Source organism: Hesperophylax consimilis, chromosome 26 (genome assembly GCF_061612785.1).
Source record: "Hesperophylax consimilis isolate HC1 chromosome 26, BYU_Hcon_1.0, whole genome shotgun sequence".
Classification (NCBI taxonomy): Eukaryota; Metazoa; Arthropoda; class Insecta; order Trichoptera; family Limnephilidae; genus Hesperophylax; species Hesperophylax consimilis.
The window spans coordinates 18292795-18320612 of record NC_142861.1 but is presented as its reverse complement, the minus strand read 5'-3'; positions in this window follow the sequence as shown (position 1 = coordinate 18320612).

The window sequence follows — 27818 nt, the reverse complement described above, 5'->3', positions numbered from 1 at the left end:
GTATCGAGAGATAATTAATGATTTTTACTGGCTGAAATTGGATGGTATTAATCTGGACAACGTTTGGTTTCAACAAGACGGCGCTACGTGCCACACAAGCAACGAAACCAATGATCTTTTACGATTGAATATCAAAATAACACCTCTTATTGGAAAACCCTGTACATCAATGGCAGTAAAGCATGTAACTGGCAAAGAAATACTGGAAAAGATATGATACATACAAATGAGATCCCTGAGGCGTAAATGTGGTAAAACCATTTTTGTCTCTGTTAAATTTTGGAGTTCCGGAAATAATGCAAGGCATAGTTATATGGAGTTGGAACTGTAGAGTTACTTTAATACCCCATGTTTGTTGTGTCATTAACATAGATTTGGAACAGCAACGGTCCAAGAGTTGATCCCTGGGGCACTCCACATGTTATTTTGACAGCTCGTAGTAGTTTAACCACGATCATAGCAACTCTGGCCGGATAAAAGGTACTATCCAATAAGGCCACCATCTTGAGTCGGAACCGGGACGTAACAAACAAATTTACAGACAGACGAAATGCCAAATTTAATTGTCTTTTAAAATTGGACTTCGCCACGCTCACTCAATTAATAGGTAACCATATAATAGAAATAGCGCAGTCTTAAATTTTTTTTATCAATATTGTAATGAGATTTTCTGGCCGCCCTGCACAAACTTTATAAACAATGTTCGTACTTTTCCTACAAAAAGCGCGTTCAATGTTCAAGTTTCGCAATAAGTTCCATGTTTTATATAGCGCTATTTATTTTTATGCCTGTTTCAAAGTGTTTTACAATGTCGTTAGAGAATAATTACTGTATGTATGTACTGAAAAACCACAATTATTTTTGAATTAAAAAGATTGACATGCTTAACTTTTCAGTCGGTAGCGTCGCTAGTGTAGATTTTGTGGATACTAAACTGTGATGCGACTTTATTACGCCATACGCATCATGGCTAAGCCTTTTTCAGCACATCGCTCGCCATGCACTACTAATGGGAATGTATGCGAGCGATATGCTGAAATAGGCCAAGCCACGAAAATATAGCGCGCTTATAGCGTGGTCTGTCACAGGCTAGATACTCTCAGTTACCCCTGTTGAAATCCTATAATTCAGAATCAAAACATTGCTTGAAATGGTTTTAACTGTGTTTGGTAACCAGAGCTGACGATAAACTTGTCAAATTCCAAATTGTTAAATTTGATTCACTTGTCAAATAAACGTTGCCCCCCTTACTAATAAACGTGCTTTAAATTTACACAACGAAATGTAAAATTTAAAACATGTTTATTAGTAAGGCCCCTAATAAGCAAAAACATAAATAAATATAACTTGTTTCAACTTAAGTACTACAAGATATAACTATTCATGTTCTGGGAGATGGTAAAGGAATTAGGTTCATTTTTACTCGATCAAAGTTAAGTTTGAAGGCTAGGAAGTACTCATAAATTATCAAAAAAACCCAAACTAACACCCTAAAAACCTGTTTTGGGTATGTTTACTTATGTAAACCCCCAACTTAAGCAACCGCATTCCGAGTTTCTACTGATTTATAACATATCTCTCTGCAACACTTTAAATCCCTATAAAAATATATGTTATTTTTGAAGATACATTTTTAACGCCGAAAAGGTTAAATTCCCTCGATGAAAAAAAATCTTAAAGTAACCTACGAAAATCATTAAAAACACGTTTTGTTCTGTTATTTAATATGTTATAGGAATGAAAAAATTCACAGTGTATCTTTAAATGCAACATAAATATTTGCCGAGAAAGTTTGAATCTATTTCAAACGAGTCGTGTCTTTTGTTAAATTGATGTTATTTTCGTCGTTACATATCGTGGCATATTTGTCGCCCCCTCGTAATAATTATCGGAAAACAGTTTAATTTATCATCAACAATTTCTATCGATTTATAACAAGTTTCTCGTGATGTTTTTAAGTTCCAAAAAATAATATTTATAAATTTGTTATGCCCGAAACTTTAATTACATGAAATTCCCTCGATAGAAAAAAATCGCAAAGTAAACTCCAAAAATGATTAAAAACACGTTCTGTTATTTAATATGTTATAATCATGAAAAAATTCACAGTGTATCTTTAAATGAAACTAAAGCATTTGTCGAGAGATTTTTGCTCTATTTCAAACGAGTCGTGTTTTATTAAATGTTTTCTTAATTTTCGCTTGATTATTATCGTTTTTTTAATATTGGCGCTCCCTCTAACATTCATATTTACATAACTCCCTTTCAAACTATCTTTGAACGCTTACTACGGGGCCTTATATAAATTTTGTATATTATCGAGAGTGATCAAAAAACCGTTCATGTTGTGAAACAATGACTATTTGTGATACAAAAGCCGTTCATGTTGTGAAACTATTACTATTTCTGATACAAAAGCCGTTCACGTTGTGAAATCATAATTATTTGTGATACAAAACCGTTCATGTTGTGAAACTATTACTATTTGTGACAAAAACCGTTCATGTTGTGAAACCATAACTATTTGTGATACAAAAGCCGTTCATGTTGTGAAACTATTACTATTTGTGATACAAAAACCGTTCATGTTATGAAACTATTACTATTTGTGATACTAAAACCGTTTATGTTGTGAAACTATTACTATTTGTGATACAAACCGTTAATGTTTTGAAACTATTACTATTTGTGATATAAAAACCGTTCATGTTGTGAAACTATTACTATTTGTGATACAAAAACCGTTCATGTTGTGAAAGCATACTTAACTATTTTTTTTTATTTTTTTTATTTTTATTTTTATTTTATTTATTATATAAGGACATGTTTGTTTATTTGTTACAATATATGATCAAATATTTCAAGACCCCTCTTCCATAGAAGCATTAGCTTGTGGCTATTTTGTGATACAAAACCGTTCACGTTGTGAAACTATTACTTTCGTGATACAAAAACAGTTCATGTTGTGAAACTATTACTATTTGTGATACAAAAACTATTCATGTTGTGAAACCATAACTATTTGTGATACCGTTCATGTTGTGAAACAATTACTTTTTGTGATACAAAACCGTTCATGTTGTGAAACCATAACTATTTGTGATACAAAACCGTTCATTTGGTGAAACAATATTAGATCTATAGTGCCCATAAAACGTTCAAAACCAACATCAGAACTTCCATAAGGTAAAGACCTTCTTTACACTCCTATTCTTCCTTGCGATAAACACAATTGTTCTTATTTTCTTGTTAAAAAATTACAGTCCATTCATCGAGTACCAATCGATTCGGAACGCAACAATTATCGTTTATTTTTAAATTGGCGCTCTCCCTCTAACATTTGTATTCACGTAGCTCCCTTTCAAACCACCTTTAGATATTTAAGTTGAAATAGTTTTTACATGAAGCGGAAATCGACAGGTTTACCACCGATCTAACTTGAGGCACTTCCCAACCTTCCTCTTTCCACATCCTTCCCTTTCCAACTCCCTTCAGCCTCTCAACATACTCCAATTGGGGATGTTATAGTCCTACTGGCTGCGTGCAGTTTTTTGAAAAAAAAAATAGCAAGTTGGAAATAATATTCTGTAACATCTATGCGAGTATTGTGTTCGTGTCAACTCTGGTTTGCTTACCTGTAATCTGACTATTTCCAAACGATATTTTGTTTAGGAAACAGTTTTTCAGACTGTCACGCGATAGCTAGCATTATTGACGTTTCAGATACGGTATTTAGTTTTTAAGTTTTATATTTTTCGTTTGGTTCCAAACGTGTTTGTTAATTTATCACACTATCGAAATATTTACAAAAACTTTCCACACGTCTTAGAGCAAAGTTATAGTGAGCAGATTTTTTTGTTCTACGAAATACAGTATCTATAACCAGTTCCTTCCTTGTTATAGAATTACATCAAGGGGATATTCAACGAAAAAAAAAAAAAATTATAATTTTTTTTCAATATTTTATAGTCAAATTACCATTAAATAAAGCTGAGCATAAATAAAGACACAATGTAACTAAATTATTTAAATGTATTATCTGTTCGTGCTGTATCGTAACTTAAAACATTCTCATAATACATCACCACTTCAAACGATGGATTTGTTATTGCCAGACAATCTTGGTTCATTATTGGCCCTAATCTAGAATATGCCTGCTTTATTTGGTCTCCATTCTATGATGTTCGCATTAATCAAATCGAATCCGCACGGCATCGATTCTTAAGCGGAATTGCTTGGAGGTTAGAGCTAGAATGATGCAATTACGAATTACGATGAACTTGAAGTAAAATTAATTCTTTCTTCCTTAGAAAATCGTAGGAAGGACTTTGATCTCATCTGCATTTTCAAAATTATTAACATTATGATTAACTCACCTACTTTGTTGCAACCTTTCCCTTTCAGTATCCCTTCCCATAAATTCAGAAATGATTGCTTTTCCTCAATCAACACCACAAATTATGGATACCATTCATCAATCTCCAGAATAGCCAGACTTGTCAACTCACGTCAGGATCTTACATTTTAGGTGTAAGTGTAAGGACGGGTTGTTTCAGAGAATTTGAACAATTCACCAAATTTCACAGTTATTTTTCAAGGACTGTGAAATTTCTATTCAAGTTCTATTATTATTATTATTTCAGTTTTGTGAAGTAACTGGCCGATGTTGATATAATAACAGTCCTATAACAATAGGACTTTCACAGAACTTTGAAATTTGTGAATAATTCACAATAATTTTATTTTAAGGACGGGTTATTTCAGAGAATTATAACAATTCATCAAATTCCATTCAAGTTCTGTTATTATTTTAGTTTTGTGAAACAACCATCAAATAATTATATAATAACAGAACTTGAATAAAACCTTCACAGAACTTGATAATTAACTTCGAAATTTGATGAATCGTTCAAATTCTCTGAAATAACCCGTCCTTAAAATAAAATTATTGTGAATTATTCACAAACTTTAATGTCTGTTCGTGTTCGGAAGTTGAATTTATGTTCCGTCATATAATATCGAATTACTATCAACAGTAATAGGATAATGACGATATAAACTGGCGTTGTAAAATCCACGGCGCGGATATACGAGTAAGTAGCTCATAAAGCGTCGATTTAACGATATCCCTGAATAATGACATTATATGACTGGTGCATATGGCCTACTTTACTACTGATGTTTAAAGTGGAAGATACTCTCAGTATCACCACAATTCAGAATCGAAAGGATGCTTGAAATGACCTTCCTCCTTAGCATCTCCTTCGTTTTCTCATTATCCTCAGCCGTACAACATTCCCCAATTGAGGATGCTATAGTCTCACTGGCTTAGACTAGATGATCGGGAGCAGCTGGGACTCTAGTATGGTATTCACAGAATGAAACGGAAATATCGATAGCGTTAGGTGGGTATGCTGTCCTTATTCTTTCAGTATTACAATGGAAGATACTTCGAAGAATCATCGTCATTGATCCTTTGGTCACCGGTGCATAGTCGGGAAAGACGCCCAATACGTGCTCAACGTTTGTACAAGGTTGAAATTCGTCACATGAGAACGGGTCGTTCCTACGACTCTTTTTTTAGTTCCACAGCTCTGCCGTGGAACGATTTGCTTCTTGCCACTGTGCTTCTTCCCTCCCACAAAAAGGGTCTCTTCAAAGTTTCCAACTCAGGACAGTGGAAATTCAACACACTTTTGAAAAGTCATTAAAAGAGAAGAAAAAAAATTTCCTAACCTAACGTAATCTATTTAAGCTAGTTTTTTCATCACTTTTCATGACTTTATATCATTTTTGAAGAGTGTGTTCAATTTCCATTGTCCTGATTTTCACTCCTCTTTCTCATCAAAAAAACCCTCCACACAGCACCCCCAAATACTACATAGGCCCTGAGGGAAATTATTTTCCCCGAGGCCTCCTGTATGGAGGTTTTATTTCATGTTAAATATATAATACAGTTACAATATTATATTATTATTCTGGAAAGTATTTTTCTTTAAATTTTTTAAGGGTTATACCTATCAATGTACTATATAATTGAAGAAGAAGATAATATTAACAAATCTAAAGGAAACATGAAACAGAATAAGACACAGAAAATAAAAAGATAACGGTCGCAACTAAGAATCGAACCCTGGATCTCTTGTCTTAGCGGGATAGCGTCTTAACCATTCGATATGAGATCGACAAATATGACATTTAATAACAAGGTCCCAATGGTTTTCGTTTATTCTTTATATTTCGGTGTCTAGTTCTGTTTCATGTATATTTCATATTATTGTGTTCGTTGCATACGCGTTGGCTTACAGCGGATCTCTCACGAGTTATGGTGATTTGTGGATGTAATTATTATTTCGTTTGAATACAGGGCATAGGTATAATTTGTTTCAAAGCAAGCTCAACCACAAACAAACATGTTTAATACTATGCGGTTTTGGACCAACAATGCATGCTATTGTGGCAATTTCGTACGCAGCGCGCAGGTGCGGATCGGCCTGTTCTGCGATGCGTTTTACCTATGCCCTATGGCTTCAATTATAGAGACTAAGAACCAGTGGCAGCTCGTGACCTTTGGGAGTAATAAAGTGCTATAATTTTAAAAGAAAATGGCATTATTGATTTTTTGTATCTAGTTTTTTTACGAAATTGGTGCAGTGCACTGCCAAACTGAAATTTCCTGAAAATCTTCATTAAAAAATGTAGTTTTCAGCTACAACAACATCAATGATGTTATTTTATTTAATATTAGCACTCATAAGGGACATGAGCTATGAACCATTATCATTAGTATGTAACCTGGCGCACAAAATTGTCGCCAATATCGTTCATTCGTAGTATTGCAAATCTAAACCACGCACAGTTCACAGCGACCCTAAATCAACTTTAATTTGGAGAACTCAATTTTAAATAAAAGTATTTTTTTAATTTAATGATATTATTATCTAATTTATCAAAAAAACGGTTTAGAAGTGATTTTTGGTGTATTATGCCGTGTAGCGCTTGATCCTTCATTAGTGTACAGGAGTGACGGACGAATGATCTATCTCTAAGCGTAAGGCGATTGGTCAAGAGAGACCGGTTGGAGAGGTCAAAGGGTCTTCCCAAACCAGCCTCTCCCGATCTTGCACGTCGCGCACCTGGTGGGCCAGCGCATTCTGAACACACCTCAACCGATGAACCCTGGCACCCCTACTAAATCATCAAACTTAGCGAACCACTTGGGGTGACCTATGGCTAGGGTTGCCATATTCGGCCAGGGTCTCGTCGGGACGTTTCAGGATGGAGCAAATAAAAATTTTGTAATACTTAAACAATTTCTTTATTTTATAATAAGTAAGTTAATATGTTTGTTTTATAGGTTACTTTAATTGGTACTAGCAGAAGTACTTGGCTGGCCATACTTTTCAGAAGATTTCGCTTTTCTCAACAATTCTGGGTACCTTTTAACATAATTGTAGAACTCTGTACAAGTCATGTTATAATTGACTTGACACTGTAAAATCGACTCCACAGTCTCTGGGCTATGGGACGCAAGGAAAATTAAAATTTGCATTGCGTAATTTCAATCGGGACATTTAAGGCTTTTGTCGGGACGTCGGGACAGATAGCTCAATAAAGGTGACAATCCCGATATATCGGGACGGATGGCAACCCTACCTATGGCAGATGTGTTGGTTATACAATAAATGGTTACCGGGGCGGCGGTACCTTAACCCGCCTCCCAAATTGAATGACATTAGTGACATCATAGACACAATCATCGTAGACATCTGCTTGTTAATGGACAATATAATGCCAATATTTGGCCGTGAAAATCTCAAATCATGTTTATTAAATTAAATCAAAGTTGATTTATAAACTAACTGTTACAGGTTCTTATATGTTATGGGTTATGTATGTAGGTTCTGCTCTGTAATTGTTATTACTAAGCGTGACAGCTGTTTCGCCTTCCGAAGGCATTATCAAACTGTGATAAAGCCAGTTATCCACTCGAGCGATCAGTTGTATATACATTTACCATATTATTTCGTTAATATAATTCATCAGTTTATTCAGAGGGTAACATATGAAACTGCTTACTGCCGTTTAAAGCCAATGAATCCACAAAGATTTCGCGGTTTACCCCGTATTTTTAGGTTCTGTAAATATAGCACCTTCTGACAAGCGATTGCTCAAAAAATGGCATAATATGGCAAAAATCGCTCCAGTGAATTCCGAGTAAATTGTCAGATGAGGGCAGAATGTAATAAGCTCTCTACTAAATGTTATAACAGTTACATGTGTGTTGTCGAAGGCTCTCTCACAGAGGACTCAAATTTCTTTTCGAAATATGTTAAATCCCAAAAAGAAAATGGAACTTTTATACCTAGTACTATGTCATTCGATTGTAAACAATCACAAAATCTACAGGAAACTGTTAATCTGTTTGCTGAGTTTTTTGGTGTTGTATATGTTAGTAAAAGTGTAGACAGTAAGTACTCTTGTTCTAATTTGATTGAGAACCTTGATATATCTGACTGTACAGTAACTATAGAGGACGTTATATCTAAGCTGAAGAATCTCGATTCCCGCAAATCCGCAGGACCCGATTAAGTTCCACCTAGATTCCTAGTTAATTATGTGCATTCATTGTCACATCCCATACATAAGTTATTTATGAAGTCACTCTCATCAGGTGAGTTTCCTGACCTTTGGAAGTTTAGTCATTTGACGCCTATTTTCAAAAAAGGAAATAAGAGCGAAGTAGCAAATTATAGGCCAAAATGCATAATGTTTTCTATACCCAAACTTTTCGAAAGCCTAGTACTGGACAAGTTGATATCTTAATTTAAACGAGTAATCTCACCAATTCAGCATGGATTTATTAAAGGAAGATCAACGCTTTCCAATTTAATATTATACACTAATGATATCGTTAATGGCTTTATCACATCATATCAAACTGACTCCATATATACTGACTTCAGTAAAGCATTTGATAAAGTAAACCACAGAATCTTAATACGTAAATTAAATAAATACGTTTACCTAAATACGTAAATTAATTCTGTAGATATAAGATGTAAATTATAACTTTAAAAAACGTATTTGAAACTAACTTTAAGCACCTGTTGACAAGCCAATTCAATCGGCTTAGCAGGACTTGTTTTTTGATATTATGTATTAACTATTTATTCAAAAAAAAAAAAAAAAAAATATTGTTGGGAGTGAGAGGGAGCATGTTTGAATGATTTAAGAATTATCTGTTGGGAAGGTACTTAGCGGTAAAGGTGGATTCATTCTCTTCTTACAAATTTGCGGCATCAAGTGGAGTACCGCAAAGATCTCATCTGGGCCCAATATTATTTTGTTTGTTTATCAATGACATAATAAATATTTTTAGCAAAGTCAAAGTTCTGTTATTTTCCGATGATTTAAAGATCTACAAAATAATTAAAAATGATAATGATCGCGCTATTTTGCAGTCGAATCTGAATAAACTATTTGCTTGGTGTTCAGAAAATGATTTGCAACTAAATATTAGTAAATGCCAGATTATTAGTTTTTACAAAGGTAAAAATCCTCTTCATTTTTCTTATTTCATTAATGGTGCTAATCTTCTTCGAGTTTCACAGATTCTAGATCTCGGTGTCTTATTCCACGAAAGTCTACAGTTTAACTTACATACTTATCGATGAAACTACTAGCGATGCAATGAGAATGCTCGGTTTTATTTTGCGAATGGGGACAAACTTTAAAAATGTGTTAACTTTAAAACATCTATATTGCTTGTACGAAGTAAATTAGAATATAATTCAACAGTATGGTCACCTATGATTTAAGATTTTCACGGCCAAAAGTATTTTTGTTATTTGTTTTTGGGGTGTTATGCTGTGTTGCGCTAACTCCTTCTTTAGCCAACGTTTCGGACAGCATTGCAGTGTCCATCATCAGGGCAGATGTGTTAGTTGTAGTGTCCATCATCAGGGCAGATGTGTTATTTATAAATAACTAACACATCTGCCCTGATGATGGACACTGCAATGCTTTCCGAAACGTTGGCTAAAGAAGGCGTTAGCGCAACACGGCATAACACCCCAAAAACAAATAACAAAAAAAGTATGGTCACCGTTCTACCAAGTCCATTCTCAAACCTTAGAAAAGGTACAAAATAAATTTCTTCGGTACATCAATTTTGAAATGAATATTTCCATCGAATTTATAAATTATAATAACTTACGTACCGAAACCAGACTTCTCAAACTATCGGATAGAAGAGTTCTAACTGACATATTATTTTTATTCAAAATTATCAAATCTCTCATTGACAGCCCTGAATTATTGGAATTAATTTATTTGAATATACCTGCTAGACTAACTCAAAGCAAAGACACTTTTAAATGTAACAATAACCTCAATACTAACTACTCTATGTATTCACCAATTCCAAGAATTCATCACATTGCAAACAAATAAGTTCAGCTCCTGGAGCTCAACTTATGGAGAAATAGAATAATAACGAAAAAATTATTTATAAGTCTGCATATTGTAATCATTTATAATGTTAAATAATAAATAAATTAGTAAAAAAAATTAAAAAATACTGTAAACTTATTGATATATTTGGTGTTAATAACTTAGTGAGTTTCAAAAGGCCACTAATTTCAGACCTATTTGCTAGTTATTAACTTGTATTATTTATTAGCTTTAAAAAAAGGTCTTGTCTTCATACTTTGATTTACTTTACCATATTATTTTCTAATTACTTTATGAGTTAATTATATTTAGCTATTTTATCCGTGTACATGTTACACTTACACACATATACTGTCAACTTACTATGTAAAAGCCCGATAGGGCGTTAATAAATAATAAATAAAAAATATTATTAATGGTGTTAGTTATTACCCTGCAATATTTCCTCGCGTTTGTATTGTTTGAATTTAACTAGAGGTCGTGAGGTGTTTCCAAATAATTAATTTACTCAGAAATATTTGGTAGCTTCAATATAAAAAATATCACGAAAAATATTCAAAATTATTCCTGCTACTTCCATTTAGAAATTTTCAGAAAAAACCCCTAAGGACAACCCCCAGCAACGCCGGGGGTTACCGCGGTGACCAGATCTGAATAGCCAGGTACACGTCCGCCTTCCTATTCCTCATCTCCTTCCGCTCCACACTACCTTCAGCCTCACAACATACCAAAATTGGGGATGTCACAGTCTGACTTTGCTCCAGACAGTTGGGATCATCGGGATCCTTGTGCGGTATTTACATTTTTTTTAAATGTTATTTTTAATTTTCGAATATTCTAATTTGGTCAAAATATGTGTGCATAATTTGAAGTTCCTGTCTTAGAGCCTAATGATGTGGAAATATATAAAAAAAACATTAACGTATTTTTCAATTGTCTGTCCACCTCTGACCCAACCACAGAAATTTACTGCCGGAAAGGCCAATAATGCGAATGAGCCAATATTTTGAGCATATATTATGTGACATAGCGGAATGTGAATGCACTGCGTTGTGGAATATTTTGGGTTGGAATTCGCAGAAATTGACTCGATTACAGTCAAGCTAGTTTTCTAAATAATGATTGCGTTTTACAGAGTGAATTATCTGCATAGGATTTTTTATGTGGATAAGTATGTAAGTATACAATAAATGTTTAAGTTTTAAGTCACTACTATAATCTTAGTTACAGCTAGCTATAAAACTTATCTTAGTTAAGCTATAAGAATTAGTTGTAAGTCACTTAAGCCACTAGTATTGAATCGAGGTTATAAGTCAAAGTGAAAGGGAATAGGTGAAATGCAAAGATTAAATTGTTAAGGGCCCTTGATGTGATTTTCTCACGTAAACGGCGCTATATAAATGATCCAATCATTATTATTACCATAAAGAGTTTTCTGCCTGGACTGAATTTGACTTTTTATTTATTTATTTTTTATAATATTGATTACATTTTATGCTTGACTGTCAAACTAGGAAGGATTCCCGTTTTAGGACAGTCAAATTTACAGGTTTCAAGTTATCATAGACGAATACAGGATTTAAGACTAGATAAAATAAGTATGTTAAAACGAAGATACATAAAATATACATAAAAATATACATAAAAAAGATACATAAAGGCGTTCGTGATAAATAATTATCAAATTACATTTTTAGTAACATTTCGGAATCAGTCCTGCCTAGATCCAACAACCATTTTGTCACTCTTGGACCGAAGGATGACAATTCACACAGTTTCAGCTGAGAGGGGATTTTATTATATATTTTAGGACCGAGATATGAGAATATTTTTTGCTAAGCCGCTCTGTTGCTTGTTGGAAAGGAAAGGTCATTTATTCCCTTACTTCTGGTTTGATGTTTGTGTTCGACTGTTTTTATTTATTTTTTTTTATTTTTATGAACATGGATTACATTTTTTATATAGCACTGTCGGACATCTAGTACATTAAATTCCTTGAAGAGAGCGTCGCTCGAATATCTGAAAGGTTTCTTCATAATAACACGTAAAATAGATTTCTGTGCCTTCAATAACGGGTTTAATGTTGTTCTTCCTGTACCTCCCCACCCAATGCAACCGTAGGTTATGATTGAGTTTATGTTTTTTAAGTCTTGTTTTTTTAAAGTTTCACGTAATGAAATACATTTGTGAATCAGTGAGCGCACTCTTTTAGCTACATTTTCAATCTGGTTCTTCCATTTGAGGTTATTATCAATTATAACACCTAAATATTTAATAAATTTAACACACTCGAGGGCTTCACACTTACATGGAGAGTTATTATTTCCACAGTTAATTTTATGTATTGTAAGATGGTGAGGTGTTTGGGGTTGCCCTGAAATAGTAGAACTGAATGTTATGTATTCGGTTTTTGATACGTTTAATGTAAGCAAATTGCTGTCGAACCATTGTTTCACTCTGTTTATACCGGTGTTAGCAAGGTGGTGTGTTTCCTTCCAATCGTCTCCTTCAAACAATATAACGGTATCATCTGCGAACATAATATATATATATCTTAATTGAGGAGTTTCACGAAAATTCAAATGTTTTCAAATGGCATCAAATGGTTTGTTTTTAAAACTTAAACGCCGATTTTAGGTCGGTTTCAACTTTTGATCAAATCGTGATCAGCATAACGGAAATTTCGCTCCACGCAAAACGTTTTAGGGAAATTCAAATTTAACAATGTTATCAAATAATATAAATAAATATTGTGTTTAACAGTTCCCTGATAAATGCCGATTTTAGGTCTGTTCCAGCTTTTGAACAAATTGTGATCAGCATAACGTTTCATGGAAATTCAAAAGTAACAATATCGTCAAATGGCACCCTTTTGTTTGACAGGTCCTCGTTAAAGGCCGGTTTTAGGTCCGTTTCAGCTTTTGAACAAATTGTGATTAGCATAACGTTTCATGGAAATTCAAAAGTAATAATTTATTTTATTTATTTTTTTATTAATACCCCAAACTAGGCAAATGCCCGTATTATGGTGGTAATAAATAAGAAAATATAAAAAAAAACATATAAAATAAAATATAAACACAATTATACAATGTTGTCCATATATCGTTATACAAAATGGTAAAACAAAAACAAAAATAATAAATATATATGCGATAATATGGATAAAGTCGGAATGAATTCACTTAATGGTCTTTCTTCAGTCAGACAATAATTTCATTCAGGAAGCTTTCCGATTTCATTCTGCCACATTCTATGAGCCATACGGTTATTTTCTTTTGAAGAGGGCCTGTTTTAATCTTACTGCATTGCTGCTTGAACCCATTATACACCTTACGAGCCAGAAATACATGGAAACGTTGTCCAAACGATGTGTTCATTTTTGGTACTATCATCCTTTGTTCTGATCTTAGTCTTGTTGTGTAGCTGTGATCAACAAGACTATGAAGCTTGGGATTGTTCGTATAGTACATTATGAGTGCATGTATATAAATCTGTCTTACATCTAATAATTTTGTTTCCTTAAATAAGGGTGTCGATGGATACATATAAGGTTTTTTAACCATCACTCTTATTACAGCTTTTTGTGCCTTGGCTAACGGATCTAGTATAGTCTTGGCAGCACTGCCCCAGCTTAGTATGCCATACCTGATAATTGAATGGCACAAAGCACAGTACACAATTTTAATGGTTTTCTTATCAACAATGTTGCGTATATCTTTCAAGAAGAAAAATAGTTTTCTTATTCGTTTGGCCGTATTTTTAATATGCGCTCTCCAGGTCAAAGAGTCATCTATTTAAATACCCAGATATTTGACTAATTGCACCTTTTTAAGGTCTTAACATTCGCATGGGTGAGATATTTGGGTACAGGTGTCATTTAAATGTACTTTTATATTTATTTCACTGTTAGGTTTGCCTCTTTTGTTCATAGAAAAAAACATTGAATTTGTTTTTTTGGCATTTAATGTCAAGAGGTTGCATTCTAGCCATTTTGATACTTTTACTAGACCTGTTTCAGATTTTGATTTTATCTCCTCCCATGTCTCTCCTTTGAAAAGTAAAACTGTATCATCGGCAAATGATATTATTTTCCCATTTTCTAGGTCTATTTTGCATAGTTCGTTTATATACGCAAGAAAAAGTATTGGTCCAAAAGTACTGCCCTGGGGTACTCCGAATAAATTTTTTTCCGTGTTGCTTAATTTTCCATCGTTCTTCACTAATTGAGTTCTTTCCGAGAGGTAGTCATCAAACCATGCGAGTGGGATGCCTCTCACACCCATCATTTCTAATTTCCTTAATAAATTTTTTTGTGAAATTGAGTTAAACGCTTTCTGTAAATCTAGAAAGATTCCCACGCATTTTTTTTACCAGCATCTAAATTCTTCGCCAAATATTAGGTCATATCTTTTATCGCATGTTCAGTTGATTTTTTCTGTTGGAACCCAAATTGTTGTGGCGAGATTAATTTGTGCTTCTCGAAGAAATTCATTAACCTTACTTTGACAAGCTTTTCCAGGATTTTAGATAAAATGCTCAATAGAGAGATCGGCCTGTAATTACTAGGAGAAGACGGATCTCCTCCTTTAAATATAGGACACACAATTGCTTTTTTGAGGCAATTTGGGAATACTCCAGTTTGCATGCTGAGATTACAAATGTGTGTTAGCGGTGTTATTATACCTTCTTTGCATTTCTTTATGACATTTGCAGTGATTCCATCTATCATCAAATGGCACCCTTTTGTTTGAAAGGTCCTCGTTAAAGGTCGTTTTTTGGTCCGTTTCAGCTTTTGAACAAATTGTGATCAGCATAACGTTTCATGGAAATTCAAAAATAACAATATCCTCAAATGGCACCCTTTTGTTTGACAGGTCCCCGTTAAAGGCCGATTTTAGGTCCGTTTCAACTTTTGAACAAATTGTGATCAGCATAACGTTTCATGGAAATTCAAAATTCAAAAATTCAAAATTCAAAAAAATATTTGTCCACAAAAAGAGTACAAATGGTATAGCTTATAGGTTACATCCTATTTCTTCCAGCTAACCCAAATGTAACAATATTATCAAATAGTGCCCTTTTGTTTGACAGTTCCTCGATAAATGCCGATTTTAGGTCTGTTTCAGCTTTTGAAAAAATTGTGATCAGCATAACGTTTCATGGAAAGTCAAAAGTAACAATATCATCAAATGGCACCCTTTTGTTTGACAGGTCCTCGTTAAAGGCCGTTTTTTGGTCCGTTTCAGCTTTTGAACAAATTGTGATCAGCATTACGTTTCATGGAAATTAAAAATTCAAAAATTCAAAAAAATGATAATATTTGATAACATTGTTACAAATGTAACAATGTTATCAAATAGTGCCTTTTTGTTTGACAGTTCCCCGATGAATGCCGATTTTTAGGTCTGTTTCAGCTTTTAAGGCGAAGCTTAATGCTAAATCACCATTTTGATTAATCTTTATAACGAATTGGTGTACATTATCAATACCAGAAATATGATTTATATAAATTGAAGGTTTTCCTATCGTTTTGCTTGAGTAGAATACAAATAAAAAAATAAATTACTCAATAAAAAATATAAATTTAAACTACTAAAAATTATTTTTTTCAAAAGAAATGTATGAACGCGTAAAGCAAACAACTTTAAAAAAATACAGTATTATAGCTAAGATTATCTGTGACAGTTTCACTTGATTAACTTTTTTGCTTTCTTATAAAATTATTTACAAAATAAATAAAAACCAGTTTTGTGCTTGAAATCGAACGTTTCTAGACTCCGTTTGTCAAGCGATTTTAATGCCTATTACCTACAATATAAGGAATACCAAGAAAATACAAAGTTTTGTCTTGTAGCTTCCTCTTAAACATATTGTGGTCAGCATAACATGGATAATCAAATGTAACAGTGTCATCAAATGGCGCCCTTTTGTTTGACGGATCCCCGTTAAATGCCGATTTTAGGTCTGTTCCAGCTTTTGAACAAAATTCGATCAGAATAAAAGCGCAACTCTCAAAAGCCATTTCAAGCAACGTTTCATTCCTGAATGGATGGTCTTTCACCAGGGCAATACTGAGAGTATCTTCTATTTTGGACATGTTATTCATTTAAACGTCTTTAGAAATGCGATTAGCTAGGTTTTTGTTCATCTTAAATTGCGTATTACCTCATCTGACGTCCATGGAAATAATTATTCCGAAAATACGACAACTGGGTCTAATCGAGTAGAAAATTTTGTTGGCGCCATTGGGCACGAAATGGGGAGAAGCGGGATGTAACGTCATACATATGGTTCTCAAAGAATCCATCTGTATATACTAACACTGCAAAATGTTTCCAGGAACACAATATTATATATACGCTAAGCTCATTTTTCAAAATAAATTGTATTTCAAATAAGCTAAACATTTAAAAATTAGCTGTATTTTGTTCCGGAAAAATTGTGAGATTTTTTTGTTTGTACCTACCTAAAAATTTTATTTATTTTATACTATCGCAGACCCGTGAAAATTCACAGAATAGTCTGAATTATTTAAAATTCAGTTTAATTTTGAAAATGACAATAAAAATAATTTCTGTTAAAAATACTAATATAATAAGCGGATACTTTATTGCTAGTCTCAATTCTTCAAACAATCAGTTGAATTTTTTAAATTACACTTAAATTAAAAGGAAATTTGAGACCATTTAACCAGAGTTCAGCGAGACGACAGAAATTTGTATTCTTGATACAACAAGTATATACTTGAATATATTGAAATAAAGTCCAGCGGACTTAGATAATAATAATAAGTGAGATGGGCCATGAACTGCACATGTCGCCATAAATGTCGCCAATATCATTCACCCGTACCACTGCGAATCGTATCTACGCATAGCGGCGCAGGAACCCCGTCTTTGTCTCTACCTACACACCGAACGCCACTTTGATATGGAGCCAGTTCGACCATGGCATCGCCAATTGGAGTATGTAGTGAGGCTGAAGTTAGTGGGGAGGAGAAGGAGATGGGCAGGAGGAAGATGGGGAAGTACATGGCTATTCAAATCTGGTCACCAAATACGGCTAAAGACATTTCAAGCAACGCTTTGGTACTTTGTAATAGTTTTTAACCAGGGCGATACTGAAATAAAAAGAAAAAGTTTTTGATGTAGGTATATTATATTTAGATGAGACATGAAGCGAAAAAATTGGTTTCACTGTTTTATCTCCAATTGTCCTCCAACGAACTTAAACTACCGAATCCGACCTACGCGCACCGCTTATCGCGTTCTAATAGTGGAACATTTTTCGACGAGATATTGGTCCGCAATAGCGCCTCTAATTGTATGGCTCTATGGCGCACGCCAGGATTTGAACCCGTGACCACCGAATTAGTGGCCATGGATAGTAAACACTTAACCACGGAGGCCATATTTAGTTTGTATGTGCTCAAATTCATAGAGACCCATTTTTGCACCCTAATACTCATTATATATGAACACTGCGCCATTGATTGCAGTTCTGTTAGTTCTGCAGTTCTGTTAGGCCCACTTCTTCCGAATTAGGGAAAACTCTGAATTGACAATGCATTGATAATGATTACTAATGGTTATGACTTATGACAAAAAAATGACCTGTGACGCAGAGTACAATCAAAGTATAATCAAATACCCTGTAATATTAATAATATGTCCAACTCCAGTTAAGTATTGGCAATATCAACAAGGCTGGCCGTTAGAGGCCCTAGTGTAGAATGAACGTTGACATTCAATGGCAATAAATTGAATTTATTTACTACTTTGTTTTGCGCTTTCTAATTTATATTTTGACCAAATTTGATAAAATAAAATGTTAAATTGTCCCAAAAAGTATATTCTGTGTGTGCGGTTTACAGATGTGATAATTGCAACAAAAACACTCCAAAAGTAGTTTTTCAGGATGCCAAAAAAACTACAGATTAGTGGGTTAAAAATAATATTTATCATTCATTAAATCTTAGCAAATAATAATCCTAACTCGGTTCGAGTTTGTTTGCAAATGAATACGTACCATTATAAATCATCGTCAATGTTGATGTTCAAAACACATTTTTGTAAAAAATTTTATACATTGATATGTAATATATTATTATTATTTTTTAACTATAAGCAATTTATTTGTAAAATTTCTCAATATTATAATAGTAATTTACTATCTTTCTAAACCATCAAAGACAGAGTTATAAGCCGCTTTAATATTTTTTGGTACGTGCAAAAAAAAGATAAACAAGCAGATTAACTAATTTTTTTTTAAGATTTATTAAGGTAAAATGAAGAATATATTTGACATGAAATGGATTTTTATTAAGGAACTAGCTGACGTGTACCCGGTGTTGCTGGGGGTTATCCTTAGGAAATAGACATATACCAACATAGACTTTTCTGTAGGCCTTTTTAAGATAAAGAATTCCGTAGTACATTATTTTGACGTATCTCATAAGGTTTAGCGTTAAAAATGTAGTGCCTGAAAATATATTTTTACGACTTGATTATAAAACATCGACTTTTCTCTACTTTCTATAGATATAATATGGATGTATTATATATGTAAACCTTCCGGAAGAAATTCTGTGAAGAAGTGATAGTGAAAACTTTATCAAAAACCGTTCCGTAGTTACGAAGAACTAAGCGCACAAATAGTCGCGGATAGTGACTTTATTTTATACTATTTAGAGATGTACGAAAGAAAACCAAGTCGCAGTAGTAGCAGTGTAGCATGTTTACCATCAGAAAGTATATAGGAAATGTCAGAAGATGGAGGCATTATTAATATATTGTATAATGAACAAAAATTTGTAAAAGTGAAATGTAATGTCTCTGCTTTACTTGCAGATTTCTGTGTTGGGAACTCTTTGATTGTAAAAGGTTCTTTTACTATAATTGTGTTTATTTACGTTACGATGAATAGGTCTGGGTTTAGCTACACTGTTCATTACCCGAGGGTTAGTAATTCTCTGTTTTTAGAAGCTTGTTGTCTGTTAATAATATCCCACAGGCAATTGCTACACTCTAGGGACATCTGTCGGACTCTGGAGTAAGCTTTATGACTAGTGCCATCTATCGCTTGAATACCCAACTTATTACCATACATCACATATAACATAATGCCTATTTAGGTAGGTACTTTATTATTATATTCGAATGACTTTGAATCGGCATTGTTAAGGAACGGAATAATTCTAAATTGAAATTGATGATTTCGAAATGTTTTATATATTATATTCGTTTATCCACATCACTATTATTAACAAGTCAATAATTTTCTCATTGTGATAATAATGATTAACCTATCTTTTTGTTTTGTTAATATTCTCATGGAGATTACAATCCGAGTCAAATTGGTGTCTATTGCTGAGTTGTATACAAACTTTTAATTAAATACTTACGTAGATTCAATAAGCAATAAAATGTGCATTTTAAAGACTTCTATGCCATGAGATGGGTTTTAGTGTAAGTATTTCGTGATCTTTCAAATTCAAAATTAAACGCAGGGCACGCCCTGAGACAACGACGCCTGGCGCTAGTAAAAAGGTTAAAAATAATGCCGTATCCTTGAAGGAGTGTGTAGGAAGGTTACACCGCCGAATAAAAAAGACGACATACGGTAGGAAGTGCAATAGAAATAATCCTATATTCCGCGGCATCATGTCTGAGAGATCAAATGGCAGAAAGTTCAACTGTCCAGGGGATGAAATGTCGAAGGATCAAGCGTCTGGAATCGGCAATTATCACGACAAAGCTATTTCAAGCCAAGTTTCATCTCGAGTGCGATACTGAGAATGTCTACGACTCTGGACATATATATCCGTCATCAATAATTTTACCGCATTTTTGCCCCCAACGCTCTTGTCCCATGCAATCGTCACGTCACTGTTTTCACCGATAATTTCGGATTGCGTTCAGTTATTTACAAAATTGGTTTCGGATTGTATTCCCTTCATACCCAACTGGGGATAAAACTGAATTCTTAATCTCCCCCGTTCCGAGAAATAATAATATAGTATAAAGTCGATGGGTACTTACCGCAGAAGGTAATATTATTAACTCGTATGTTACGAATTTTACGTTTCCGCTACGTTTGGCTTTATTACAGATGAAATAACTGGAGGATAAAGATGATGTGTTTGTACATTGCGAAAAAAACTTTTAAAATCTTTTTTTTTAAATCAATACCGCACTCCCAACTGCTCTCAACCGTCTGGAGCCAGTGAGACTATGGCATCCCAAATAGGGGTATGTTTTGAGGCTGAAGGTGGTGGGGAGGGGAAAGTGACGGGGACGAGAATAGTGGGGCAGTACCTGGCTATTCAGATCTGGTCACCAAACACGGCTAAAGCCATTTCAGGCGACGTTTCTACGAATGGTGGTCTAACACCGGGGCGATACTAAGAGTATGTTCAACTCTGGAACATGCCACAATTATACCAAAAATTATTTTTAAATAATAAATTGTGAAGTAACACAAATTCGTCAAATAAAATTTACTCGCGCATGCCGTGATTTGAAACCGCGACCTTCAGATTGCTAGTCTTACCACTAGCTTTACCACTCGACCACGGAAGCCTTCAAATTCATCGCGATTGTTATTATTGTTATATTTGTTAAGACTCTGTGAATGAGAAAAATTAACAAAATTTCGCCCAATGATCGCTCAGTGGATTGCTCAGTGACCGCTCAGTGATCGCTCAGTGATCGCTCAGGAATCGATCACATAATATTAAAACCATACATTCTTTTTGACCATGTATTTTGACAACAAATCAAAATTATGTTAAATATATGCCTTGTTGGCTTCGATTACAATAATAGAAATCTATGGAGCCCAGCTTTTTACATTGGTACGATCAATCACTGATTGCTCAGGAATCGTTCTGTGATCGCTTGTATAAAATCACAACCATATATTTTGTGGTTCTATATGGACTTGACAACAAATCAATATTTTGTTAAATATACCTATATCAAGTTGGCTTCGATCACAATCATAGAAATCAATAAAAGCACAGTTTGTTATGGGGAACATCTTTAAATTAAAATATGGATACAAAGTATGTATGCAATTATAATAATCAATGTTACAATATCTATTCATGAAGTATTACTCTGTATCAATTATGTAAATATTTATTTTTTTAATAATTAAATTTATTGCAATTTTTTTTACCACGTTCTGTACCTTTTCTTCTCCATTTGGTAGGTACTTTTCTTTATTAGTACATACTGGTTTGATTGTTAACTTTACTTTACTTTATCCTAAGTATTATTTTGTATCTATTATTAATTAATCTATCTTCTATATAAATACAAATGTGAATGTTCATTTGTTAAAAATCTTAAATCTCCAAAAATTCTTCACCGATTGCTTTGAAAATTTGACACAGCGTTGCATTCGAATACGCGTGTTTTTATTTACCTATATTATATAGATGTCAGCTGTGACAGATAAAAACATGTTTTTTTAAACAGCGCCATCTGTTGGATGTAAAATCAAGCCGTTGGGAGACGCCAGTGTAGCATGCTGCACATCAGAATGTATTGGAAATGTCATAAGTTGGAGGTATTATTAATATTTTAGGGTATTTGTTTTATCACACCGGATAAGCCTTTAATTTATTTTTTGCTAGTGGTCTAACTAAATTTTCGTCTTGACTTGCAATCTGCATCCTCTAAAGTTGAATGGTATTGTGGTAATCCAACGGATATGCGTATTGGTTATTTGCGAGCACTCGTTTAGATACGCTTAGCCTTAAAGCTGGGACTTATATAAGACACAACCTCCCCCCCCCCTCCCCCCCCTCCCCCCAAAAGCCTTATGCCTTCAAACAAATAATACCAACAATGCTTTACATGGGGAAAAACTACGGTTTCACGACGAAACAGAACTTTGACAAAACAGAACAGTGACAAAATAGAACAGTTACAATACGGAAATGTGACAAAACAGAACAGTGACAAAATAGAACAGTTACAATACGGAAATGTGACAAACAGCACAGTGATGAAACAGAGCAGTGACTTAAGGCGAAGCTTAAAGCTAAATCACTATTTTGATTAATCTTTATAACGAATTTTCGTACATTATGAATACTAAAAAATATGCTTTAGATAAATTGAAGGTTTTCCTATCGTTTTGCTTGAGTAGAATAAAAAGAAAAAAAAAAACAAATTACTCAGTAAAAATATAAATGTATACTACTAAAAAAATAAAAAAAACAGTTTTGTGCTTGAAATCGAACGTTTCAAGATTCAGTTTGTCAAGCGATTTTAATGCCTATTACCTACAATACAAGGTATACAAAGAATATACACATTTTTGGCTTGTAGCTTCCTCTTAAGGAACAAATACTAAACATAACAAATATCATATTCAAATATTAATTTAAAAAGCGACTACACAAAATACAAAGAAAGATATTACATATATGTCATATTGATCAGAAACAATGTAAAATATTCCTGAAATTAAAGGTCACATTGTATATGTTTCACGTGAATGTTTCTGCGAAACGACTGGGCCATAGATTGTTTTTTTTGTTAATTTATGGTAATTCACGTATGTCTTTCATTAAAAATCACATGAAGAAATGGTTTGAATTTTTTTATGTGTTACCTCACAAGAGCGACCGTGTCTGTACAGTAAAGCTTAAAGGCGGGGGAACTATGTCGCCACCCGGTTGTGCAGCGCAGTAAGGTGGGTTAAGGTAGGGGCTGTAGGAAGGGATTTATCAATGCGGGTCTTGAAGAGGCCCGGATTATACGAAGGAGGATAAGCAGATGCGGGTAGCTCGTTCCACATACAAGCCAAAAACGAGTCCAACATCAACCGTGAACAGGTGTTCGTGTATCCGTCGAGTTTAACGTGCGCTTTGGACCGAGGGTCAATGCTGCTAGCTCCTTAGAACAGGCTCCATTAAAACACCTAAAGAACAGACTCAGCATGGCCACATTGCGTATGTGTCTTAGAGATGGCAATCGGTCTGTTAACAATATATTGACTGTCCTCCTTTTCACAGAATTAAGTAGGTTTATTAAGTATTGTGGGGCTCCAGCTCAGAGGTGGCTCTCTAATTCAATTGTTTGGCAGGCTTGAGATTTGTATAGGACAAGTAAATATGGATATTTTAATGTTTGATTTATGTCGTTATTGCAGCAAACAAACTTTAAAAAGTATGTACGTTATGTTAAAAACAAAAGTCCAGTCAATGGTACTTTTCTAATTTATAGAAACATTAATAATACTAATTGAATTAAAACGTAATAATATGTTGTTATTTGATTGAAATTCCATTTGATAACCACTTATTACTAATACAACATGACTTCATCAATTAACAATAGAAAAGTAAATGTTATCAGATGTAGTTGATTAATGCACGGTATTCAATATGACACGTTATTGAACTGTACAGTTTAATAGCTTATTTACACATAGGCAGAAGTACAATCTATGTAGCCATTTAAAAAAATGTAATTGTTTTATTATAAGTAATTTTCTTAAATTATTTATGAATTAATTTAACGTAAATTTGGTTTTTTATTGGTTAGTTTTTAGATTACATCTTCGGATCTCCCGGATCTGCCCTGATGATGGACACTGCAACGCTGTCCGAAACGTCGGCTAAAGAAGGAGTTAGCGCAACACGGCATAACACCCCAAAAACAAAAAACAAAAATGGTTTTATATTGTTTTTGTACCTACTTTCAGCATTGAACTTGAAGGTTCAGAATTGAAGCGTTGCTTGAAATGCCTTTAGCTGAGTTTGGTGACCAGGTCATTGTCTCTCCCCCATCTCCTTCCCTTCCTCACTCGCTTCAGCTTAATAACATCTCCTAATTGAATATTTTCACAAGCTAAGACTACCGTTAAAATGTGTGAAAAATTAAACGTTTATTTTTTATAATCATTACTATCGTACTAAAAATATGTAATTTTAATATTTTAATTCTTTCATTAATTTAAAAAACGATCCAACTGGCTGTAGCATAATTATGACATATAAAACGCCAATGTCTGGTAAGACAGCTGTCTTCAATGTCGCCTGGCGTGACGTCACCGCCGCCGAATTCACGAATAGAAACGAACATGTAATTTTTTTTGTCACTGTGCTGGTTCGATACTGCGATGTTTTGGCATTGTTCTGTATTTTCACGGTTCCGTTTTGTCTCTGTTATTAATACACGAATCGAAAATGGCACATTTTAAATCGTTATAAAAATTTATTCGTTCACGTAAAAATACCATCTTATCGTAATTTTTTTTCGAGAATAAAAAAACATAGCGAAAATACCCCGTTGCAGATGCCATAGTCAAAGTTTGGACTTTTGAGCGGTATAAAAAAAGTTATATTAATGTTGAAGCAAGGCAATAAAACAATATAGCTATTCCAAATGTTATTTGTCAAATTAACTCATTGATACCGAACTTTGAAGCATAATTTTATTTTAATATAAATACAGGGTTTTCCAATAAGAGATGTTATTTTGATATTCAATCGTAAAAGATCAATGCTTTCGTTGCTTATGTGGCACGTAGCGCCGTCTTGTTGAAAGTAAACGTTGTCCAGATCAATACCATCCAATTCCGGCCATAAAAAATCATTAATCATCTCTCGATAACGTAATCCATTCACAGTAACTGTTGCTCCAGCCTCATTTTCGAAAAAGTAAGGTCGAATGACTCCGCTGGACCATAAACAGCACCAAACAGTCACACGTTGAGGATAGAGAGGCTTTTCAACAATAATTCTTGGGTTTTCCGAGCCCCATATGCGACAATTTTGCTTGTTGACGAAGCCACCGAGGTGGAAATGGGCCTCATCACTCAAGATGATTTGCTTTTGATTCACTCAAGTGAATTTTAATAATTTCAATGCGTTGTTGAAGCGTGTATCGTTCCATTTTTATTAATGGCGTAGTTTCTACTTGTCAACTGTCAAAAAATGACAGCTTCAAAAGTAACATCAACCGAAATAGCGGGCTATTTAAAATAACACCTCTTATTGGAAAACCCTGTATTGTCATTTATTTTATTATGTTAATTTTAATGCACCATGTAATATTATTACATTATTCTTGTTTCATCTAAAAACTGACGGGCGTAAATAAATAAATAAATACAGTGATGTATACTTAGGATGTTTTCTTATTATTTTTTTTATTATATCGACTATTTAAACATCGTACATACAAAATATGAAGTTAAATATATGTGTAGTAAGTTGTATTTCTTAGCCCTCCTCACTAGGGTGACCTGTGCTGAGGCGGACTAAAGTTTTCTACGTCGTTTTTATTGTTTTGTTCATAATTTTTTCAGCAAGGCGATGCCATGCGTAGCAATGAAAATTCATGTTTTTTTGGTTTGAAAATTTGATCACTTAGAAATGTTTTAGATGCTTCAATTAAATACTGCGAGTAGAACACATCTTGGCCTACTAGATGATCCAGTATTTTTTAGATAAGTCTTTTAATAAGCCTTGAAAAAAATAATGTATCAGGCCTATAAAAACTGCTTTTAAGTTCAAAATCTCCTACCTACGAACGCATTTTCGGTTACGGATTTATTGTATAATGTGGAAAATAAAGTTCTTTATAAAATGATCGTAAAACAATTAAATATTTGTGCCTGAACGTCCGCAAAATAAAATAAAACCCACTTTTTGGTGATGTATTGGTGATGATTGTTTGGTGTTGTATTTATCAAAAAAGTAGGATTGTGTTGAACGGGAATTTAAACCTTATCGCCATCTTCATAAGGGGTGTTATTGTTAGCGGCTTGATTCAAAATGTCACACGACGTATGGCATCGCCTTATTCTCTTTCAGCCAGATTTTTTTCTTGGTTTGTAATCGTTCAATTTTTTTATTCGCTTTATATCGGGGAAAAGGACATTGTGGAGTTTCGTCGCAAAAATAAATATGATTTCTTTGCCCGAATTAGGTTTTATGACCTGGAATATTTTTTATGTCATTATGATTTGACCTTGTTTGATGAATACGCGGTATTGTAGAGGATTCAGTATATTTGAATAGTTTCAATAATATCTTTTTTAGCATATATATTTGTTGTACATTTGGTAATCATAGATGATAATACAGGGTGTATCGGCAAGTACCCGACAAACTTTAACCAGCTATTCCTCAGCACATTTGGAGTAAAAAATGTTATGGGCACTTTGCTGTCCGGTAACATTTTTTTTCCATTAAAAACAAAAAATAAATAAGTAATCCACACTCCGTCACTGTCATTTGCATTGAATCTCGTGTTCAACAGCTGTTATTAGCAAGTGTGTCAAAAAGTGTCCTCGCTCTTTCGTATACACTAAATAATAATAGTTAAAAATGAGACGAATGGTGCCGTGCCATTTCGTTGTGATTGTAAAAGCGCGCCAACGTAGGTACGTACGTACATTATTCAACGAAACTCGAACAAAATATTGCCAGATGTGTTTTCAAACTTTGACAAAGGATAAAACATTGGTGACATGTGGTGAAAATATGAATAGTAAATTTTTTATTAAAAAAAAATGTTACCGGACAGCAAAGTGCCCATAACATTTTTACTCCAAATGTGCTAAGGAATAGATGGTTAAAGTTTGTCGGGTACGTGCCGATACACCCTGTATATTAAACATAGAAACAAAGACAGATATGAGATATGGAATGAAAGCGTACCGTCTGTCGCCGATCTACGACCAAACTGCACGGACTATCATATCGGTAATGCAATAAAATTGATCGATGAATGATGTTGGTACAACACGCATTGTGCTCCCGGTTTCATACTAATAGATTAATACTGGCTGTTGGCACAGATCCTTTATTTTTTATATCTTTCGGATATATATTATTTAATGAAGGTTATGTTGTTACCTAATGCATATAATCTGGCCTCGTTCTCAAGGGGGTTTTAAAATAATTAAATAGCCAGTATAACACTGGCGTCAGTCGACCGGTTGCGGTAGACCGAATGGCTGAATTGATCGAGAAGTTGAGAAAATCTGATCGTAAAACTGAACATTTTATCCACGCGAAATCTGAAGTGCGTTCGATATTTTATGGCATTTTTAGTCGATGGTGTACTTTAAATTCAAATAGCTTTTTATTAAGTCGTAGATACACAAGTGTGCTTGCTTAAAAGCATGCCAGTAGTGTCCGTTCCAGTGTATGTATGTATTGTGTCAGTGCTAGTGACTTGCATGTTAGTAGTTGTATGCAAGTTGTTAGTAGTAGTTGCATGCAAGCTACTCACAGCATTAGAGTTTTACTTCTTTGCTATATTATATAACTTTGGGTACTAGGTGCAGTAGAAAGAAAACACAATTTATTTCGCCATTTTTAAAAAAGA